This window comes from Thunnus albacares, chromosome 11 (assembly GCF_914725855.1).
Source record: "Thunnus albacares chromosome 11, fThuAlb1.1, whole genome shotgun sequence".
Classification (NCBI taxonomy): domain Eukaryota; kingdom Metazoa; phylum Chordata; class Actinopteri; order Scombriformes; family Scombridae; genus Thunnus; species Thunnus albacares.
In genome coordinates this window covers 29,026,440-29,033,770 of record NC_058116.1, presented here as the reverse complement: position 1 = coordinate 29,033,770, position 7,331 = coordinate 29,026,440, and the positions used below count along the sequence as shown (strand labels likewise).

The window sequence follows — 7,331 nt, the reverse complement described above, 5'->3', positions numbered from 1 at the left end:
GGGAGGAGTGGGAGAATGATGGAGGGAGGATGTTTGAAGAAAAGGTGGAGTTTTGATTCAGGGTTTGAACTGTATGCCGGAGGAGGAAGGAGGAGATGAAGGGCGGTTGGAAAACTGTCTCGCTTTTGGCATTACTGTGATCGGGTGAGCTCATAAGTCAACAGGGTCACAAGTAATTATCTATGTATCTATCTACTTGACCCCATTACTGCCCGGGGTTAATATGGCATCTGTATCTGGATATCTGGATACTGTAAGTAAAATGCATGTTAATGCAAGGTGTGAATGTACAAAGAACTGATTTTAATTACAATGTGATCAGAACAGACAGACCACATCCTTATATTTGAAACTACCAAGCAGTATAGTTACAATACTTATGTTAAAAATAACATGCATCTTTAATAAGAAGAAGAAAAGAAGAAGAAGAAGAAGAAGAGGAAGAATACAAGTATATAATCATATCAGACAGGTAAAACTTTCAGGACTTTGACTTATAATCCAGTAACTTTAAGGACCTGATGACTTCTTCCACCACTGGGTGCAGCATTGTCTTCCTCTCCTGAAAGTAATTTTCTTTATCTATAGGTTAGTTGCCTCTTCCTCTGTATTGAATGCAGGTGTCTTTTCTTGGATTATTATCATGATCCTTGTCTTCCTGTTTTCCTGAGGGTTGGGGGGGGGGGGTGGCTCATCATCTGACAGGTGATTCGATTGAAAATATTGGTAAATCTGGCCCTGCTGGTGGAGTAACGAAAAAAAGGAGATTACCTTTAGGAGTTTTGCAATGAATGCTGTACTTTCCCTCTTGTTTTTTTCATCCGCCTATTAGGAACTTAGTCTAGGTGCGGATGCAGTGTAGGGGGATTGAGGGGGGGGGGGGTTGACTGATACAAATGAAGTGTCCTGGCAAGAGCATCGGGGTGTTTAAGTGTGTAATCATTTGTTGTCTCCCTGTAGACCCACTACCCAGACGGAAAGAAGCCAATGCTAGAAGTATCATGAAATCCGAGCAATTCAAGAATGCACCCCAAGGAATCTCATTAAGGAGCTCCACACATCGATGGCGCGGCCTCACACTGCTGTTTTTTTCTTACAGAGCAAGAGCACTCCATGGCGGATTTAACTGGATAATGGTATTGGTTTCACATCAGCACAGGAGCAGGAAGACCACAGTGGTGTATGCTGTGAGGATAGCCTCTCTCTCTCTCTCCCATGTCTCCCGCTTCTTGACTGAGTAATTATTCCTTAAGCCCACCTACCCAGGCAACAAAAATAGAATTGATTTCCCATTATGTGAAGCATCGCTCCTGCTGGGGAGGTCCTGTCAGGGTGACCAGGCACAGAGCAGACATGTCTAACCCGAGAGTCCGGGAATGCATGTGTGCTGCTGCTGCTGCTGCACAGGGCTATCGATGGTGATCCTGCGCTTCATTTCCCAAAACAAAGCAGACATGCTGTTGTTACACCTCTTTTTCCTGGAACAGTCACTTGACCACAGTCAGGAAAGGCCCACACAACCAAACAGATATTTCAGTCTGGAGTGGTGGCCTGCCCGACAGACCATAACCCCAACCCTAGAGCTGTGCAGCTAGCATGGCTAAAACTACATCCATGGATTGCTTCTCCTTTTGTGTTCCCTGTTTATTTGAGCCATTTGCCTAAATTATACTCTGCTGTCCGGTAAAGAAAGCTGGTTTCTATCAGATAATTTTATCTTGCACCCCTTTTATTCTTTTAACCAATGATACCAAAGACTGGCCAGGCTGGTAAACATTTCAAACACTCAAGGAGCTTTAAGTACCGAAACATTTCTAACATCAAACTTTGCCTTTTGCCATAATTGCAGTCAGTCAAACACAACCTGGCTCTCTCATTTGATTGCTATGGGATGGACTCAGTGTGCCCTATACTAAACTCTGCTTTCATCCCATTTCACAGTCACACTGTCCTCCTAACCAGGTGCCAATCACAGCAGGCTGACTCGCCCAGAGCCCTGAGCGGCTGGAACTCATTAGAAAAAGCTGGGCATGTTTTGGTGCTGGCACAGCCCGGATTCATCCAGAACCCAATGTGAGACATTCCTTGGGGCGGGGAGAGGTTAATCAGCAGGGCGAAAACAATGAGCTCAGGTCCTAAAGGTAGGGAAGGGAGGAGGAGGAGGAGAAGGAGGAGAAGGAGGAAGAGAAGGACGGATGATAGTCGGCGTCCGAGGAGTACGAAGGATGGCGTGGTGGGTCGACTGTGAAATGAGGAAATGCATCAGGAAATGCACAAGGACGTCCAGGATGCTGCACGTTTCTGTGTATGCAGCAGATTTTTTTTGTAATGCATACAAAGTCACAGCACAGCAAGTGTGTGATGAACATGGAAGTGGTTGAAATTCAACATCTGTTACAAGTGAAAGGTCTCGTGTTTTAGTAGGATAACGCTAAGTTCTGATCCCTTGGCATGAATCTGCCACTATTCATTTTCATTCACTCATTCATTTATAAGCCTATCATTAGGCAAGGGAATGCATCTGTTCAATATTAATGGCTGCCTAGTTTTAATAGCATAATAAACAAAAATGCAGAAACTAAGCCGCCTCTGCAGGTACGAATAAATATGTTCTAAAAAGAAAGTGAGATTAAATTGAGTGGAAACCTTCGGAAATCGAGGAAACATGCATTAGTAACGCTTTGTTCTCTTGAGTGCTTTTAGAGCGCTTTTACTTCACCCTGTTTATAATGGGAGGCTCCGACCCACTTTTATGGTTTCGCTTCACCTGATTGACCACCTCAGTACTTGATAATAATGAATTTACTTGTAGTATGTTCATAGACTTTCAATAGCTTTCAATACAGTTAACCATCACATTTTATAGGAAATAAATATGTTTTTCATGATACTGCATGCAAACAATTAAAAATAATGTCTCCAACAGAAGACAGTTTGTTTGTATGAAGGGTTGCTATCCCAACACTGGTCTGTGGAGTTCCACAGGGCTCCATTCTTGGACCATTATTATTCCTTATCTATACTAATGATTTGTCTAATGTCTAATGATGACACAACCCTCACTGATTAAGGATGCTAATGTTAGTTTATCTGCCTATGCTAACATGGTTCAGATTAAATAAACTATCTTTGAATATAAAAAAAAACATCTAACTTTATCATTTTCAGTGGCAAAAAACTCCTTGATGCCTCAAGTGTCAAATACAAAATTCTTGGAATTATTGTCGATGAGAGTTTGAGTTGGAGAAATCAAACTGACTGATTTAGCAGAAAAATAAATAAATCTATTGGTTTAAGGAGGGTTAGTCATCTTGTGACCACAAACTGTCTCCTTATTCTTTATTACAGTCTAATTTATCTTTATCTTTCATATTTTAATATAGTTTGGATGAGTATTTTTCCCTATTACTCTCCATAAAACTTTAGTTGTCAAGAAACATTTTATTATGATTGCAACCTGATCAGAGTCACACATCTCATCTGCCCCTCCATTTCAAAAACTCCAGATTCTTACTATTTATGACATCCATATTTCTCAACACAAGTATGTGGGTTTTTTTTATTTATAAGACACATTCAAGTAAAGGGGGAATATTCCTCAGCAGTTCAAGACCTCACTGGTCCATTCTTACTCAACTCGTCAATCATCAGAGGTCAGTTCCTGATAAGATTTAGTGGTTTTTTCCCACCTGGCAAAGAACTGTTCCTCTATAAAATGTTACAAAAGCTGCTTAAAAGACCGTTTAACTGCTGTTTTGTAACTGCTTTCCCCCATAAACCAATATCACACACACACACTCACATTTTCTGCTTTTATTTTGACTTTATTATTGTTATTTCTATTGTTATTTTTATTATTATATATATATTATAACTATTAGTTTGTCATCACTTATATGTAGTCATATTATTTTATGTATGTTGTGTTCTCTATAACTGAAATTTTAACATTATTCAGGTGGAGGCTTCTCTCTGCACTGTATATTATTTGTTATCTTTGTCGTTATGGTGTATTTTTTTTTTAAATTGTGCAAAACTAAAACCAAATGTGGGAGTGGATCGAAAATATAACGGAGAGTGGATAGCTGCACAGTTGGATATGTGCACCACGGCCCATTTTAACCGCTAATGGCGCGGACGTAGTGTTGATTCAGGGTCTGTCCAGCTGTAAGACTCACTGCGGTCAACTTTTTTTTATGAGACGCTCAGTGGACAAGCCTTTGGCCCGGCTCATGACAGGCTCACCACATTTCCCTAGCGTTGCCACACATAAGGGAATACAAAAATATATTGACTAGTAAACATAGTTATGGAAATGAGTGATTCAAATGAAACACCGGGGACTAATCTACACAGTTTGTTTTTTTTTTTCTCACATGACTCGGGGGAAGATAATTATTTTCAAGAGATAACGGTAGCTGAGGAAATGAGGGATAAATCAAATGTCAGGACAATCTCGTTCACACTCCACCCTCAAGGATTTTGAGAACTTATTGATAGCAACCCACCCACCTTTCTGCAGTCCTCTTCCTTCACCCTGCTGCTATTGGACACATTCATTAGCATATCTGGTCATTTTCCCTTGTTAACATGCATCAGTCTTATTCATTTCTGCCTCAGTTATCAGCCTTTACCATATGCTGTGTAGGTGATGGGAAACAGTCTAGACAGATCCTTTGGCAACTCTATCTTCTGGCCCCCTGAGACTTTTCTCTTAGTTTGACCGCTTCAAGACATGAGTTTATTCATCCCCCTCCCTATGTTTGATAACCCCCTACTCCTGGGCCTTGTGCGTGTCTGTTTGTGTGTGTGTATATGAAAAAGCACGGGTCTGAAAAGGCCAATCAGGCACATTCTCCTCCACAGACATTAATCATTCCTCTTGCGAAAGTGTGTGTGATGTCTGAACTACATTCACTTGTGTTCAGGGTTTCTTTTATCTTGCCTCTTGTAAGGCTAAATGAATGTGTTAATCTCTTGTCTGCCTCTCCACCTGCACAGCTCTGTCTTTGTTGAGTTAATATTTCTCAAGGATTTTTTTTTCTTCTAAAATAAACTCTATTTGTCGGACTTTCTATTTTCGTCTGGCTCAACGTCTTTATTCTTTTCTTCGTCCACAGTACACTGCTGCCAGATGCATATCACCATTTCTCTGCCGTCTCACACAAAGGTGTAGCTGAGGGATGGGGGGGGGGGGGGGGGTGGAGGGGGGGTTTCTGGTTTGAAAATCAGTAACAACAACAGGATAACATCAACAGGACAATCTTCAGAAGAAGAATGTACCAGCGAAGAAATCAGTGCAGCAGGTGCTGTAACTGAGGATGTCACTACAGATGAAGCTGATCCCAGGACTGATGTAAGCATGCTTTTAAGTATTTATAAATCATGCTAAGAAAAAAAACTATTATAATGTCAGATGTCTGTATTAAACATAGTGAATTAATGTAAAAATGTCTGCTCTGAATGCTCTGTTTGCAAAGTTACCTCTATTTCCTCTCATGATGATAATTTGTGGGTATTTGCGTACATACAGGCAGGTCTGATCACTGCAATTTAATGAAATGGACTGATGTAAGCATGCTTTTAAGTATTTATAAATCATGCTAAGAAAAAATACCATTGATGCTAGCATGAAAGTTGAGCATTCTTAAAAGGGACAAACATACTTTTTGTGATTTATACACTATTATAATGTCGGATGTCTATATTAAACATAGTCCAAGTTCCAAAACTTGAGGTGAATGTATGTAAAAATGCCTCTTACCTTTATTTCCTCTGATGATCTACTGACATCAGTTGGTTCATACACACAGGCAGGTCTGATCACTGAAATTTGACTTTAAAAAGAGGACAAGTTAAGAAAAACAGGACTGAAGGAGCATTACTGAAACCACAATAATTTGCTCACTTTGATAGCCCCCATCCTCCTGGACTTGGGGAGTGGTCAGTTAGTGGTTGGTCAGATATGTCCTCATACTTTGTATCGACTGGTTTGGCCAGACAGAAAATGAGACATCCAAATACCTCAGTGACCATTTCCTCCACTGTTTTAAAGGAATAAGTTAAGGGAAAGTTCTGTCACACTTATCCTAATGTCAGTTTGCTCACAGTTTCATTGTAACCCCCCCCCCTTAATAACTCTTTAAATTTAACTGAGAAATCATTCTGCAGCTGGTTCATCTAATGACAACGGGATTTTTCCAACGGTTTACGCAGCATGTCATTTTGTTGCCAGATGACAGCCCCATCCTGTGGGTTCCCACATGACATTTTGTTCTATATTTATCGATTCGGTTACTTTTCTGTGGTTAGTTTTCATAAAAACCTCGATGGAGCTTTGAGTAACATGGGAATCAATAGATAATGACTGAACGAAGGAGCCGTTTCTTTAAAAGCATCTGTCAAAAAAACACCAGATGGAGCATGTAAGCTTAATAAACACTTGTGGTCAGATCCATGTTCCCATTAATTTGCCAAACTGTCTTAAAGCTTGTGCAAGACTGATTATTTTACTGCATAAAGCTGATGGGATTTTTCCTCAATGTAAGTGCAGATGTAAGTAATTATATTACCACACATTCATTCTTGACACCTCCTCCTATTCTGTAGGGGGCAGCAGCTGGACTTCACCCACCAGCCTCAGAGAAGTTACCAACATGACATCGGATCTCACCTGCAGGGGCTCCATGATCTCTGCTGAAGCCAGATTTCAGATAGAGGGGACGGGTTACCCGGACAGGCTGCTTGGACGTGAGCCAGCCGTGCAAGCTGTGAAAAGGTCCTGCGGCCTCCCTCACATTTCACTAGCGTTACATTTGTTCTAGTTCCTCACCACTTCCCCTACCATCTGTGGTCTTAATGAAGCTGTCAAGAAACTGTCATTCACTCATGAGTGGCTGTGCCTCACAGCACGACGGCTAACGGTTAGCCAACAGGGACTCAGCAAAGCCTTGAGCTGTGGCAAAAAGTTCCAGAACTGCTGTGTAAACGATTTTCAACACATCAGACATCATTCACTTGTGAGCAATTTTTTTTACCTGTGATGATACAAACTGGTTAGATTAAAGATTGAAGGCCTTTGCTTGTGCTTGTTCTTTGGAGAATAAACTCACCAGGCACATTAGCAGAATAATTAATGACTAATCACAACATGCCATAAAATCTTGGACCAGAGTGGAATGGCAGTCGTGAAGAACAAAAGAGAAAGTCCTACTGTTGGCGGCGGAGGAGTCATGGCAACAGCAGACCGCTGGTAAGTAGATGAATGACAGAAGGGATTTTGATTCTTGTTCACATGGTGTCACACATGGCTACAATGGAACCAGAGGCTT

At 41.0% G+C, this 7,331-nt stretch overlaps 1 long non-coding RNA gene across 1 annotated transcript; it reads right to left on the bottom strand.

Annotated features, from left to right (window-relative positions):
* Nucleotides 1-661: 661 nt before the first annotated feature.
* On the bottom strand, nt 662-6,099 carry LOC122991681. The gene is made up of 2 exons (XR_006405889.1): nt 5,765-6,099; nt 662-741 (listed from the first exon to the last, which is right to left on the bottom strand). It is a non-coding gene; the product is annotated as an uncharacterized LOC122991681 (long non-coding RNA).
* Between the last annotated feature and the right edge of the window lie 1,232 nt (nt 6,100-7,331).